This window comes from Myotis brandtii, unplaced genomic scaffold (genome assembly GCF_000412655.1).
Source record: "Myotis brandtii unplaced genomic scaffold, ASM41265v1 scaffold399, whole genome shotgun sequence".
NCBI classification, from domain to species: domain Eukaryota; kingdom Metazoa; phylum Chordata; class Mammalia; order Chiroptera; family Vespertilionidae; genus Myotis; species Myotis brandtii.
Window position 1 is genome coordinate 1496824 of NW_005365325.1, and position 800 is coordinate 1497623.

An 800-nucleotide genomic window follows, 5' to 3' on the forward strand; every position below is an offset into this window, starting at 1 on the left:
TTTCTTTGTTACTAATGTTGTGGCCCCACCCCATAACAAAGAAAACAGAATTTCGGAGGATGAGGCCCAGAAATCAGGATTTTAAAAAGATTCCCAGGTGATTCTAATATGCAGCCAAGGTTGAGAACCACTGTTCTAGGAGATTTATGGTTTGGGGTCTTACATTTATATCTTTAATCCATTTTGTGTTTTTTCTTGTATATGGTGTAGGAAGGTGGGCTAGTTTCATTTTTTTTTGCATGTATCTGTCCAGTTTTTCCTACACCATTTATTGAACAGACAGACTGTCTTTACCCCATTATATATTCTTGCTTTGTAATATGTTAATTGACTATATAGGTGTGGGTTTATTTTAGCTTTCTATTCTGTTCCATTGATCCATGTGCCTGTTTTTATGACAGTACCATGCTGTTTTGATTACTATAGCCTTGTAGTAAATTTGATAACAGGTAGCATGATACCTCCAACTTTGTTCTTTCTCAAGATTGCTGCAGCCTCCCCTCCCTAGGTTATTTTCAACATGGGACCCAGTAAAACTTGAGACGGTCAATTACTTTGTTTTCTAGTCTTGGTAGGGGGGAGCAATAATAACAATAGTCTTAAATTACATTGACATATACAGGAAGAAGCAGAGACAGCTGTGGAGAGAACCCATTCTCCCAGCATTCAAGCCTCTGGTTCTAATGTTTCCTACAGGAGATGGCCATCACTTCTCCCCCTCATTTTCCTCTCCCCCTCATATCTCTCTCTCTCTCTCTCTCTCTCTCTCTCTCTCTCTCTCTCTCTCTCTCCTCTATCCA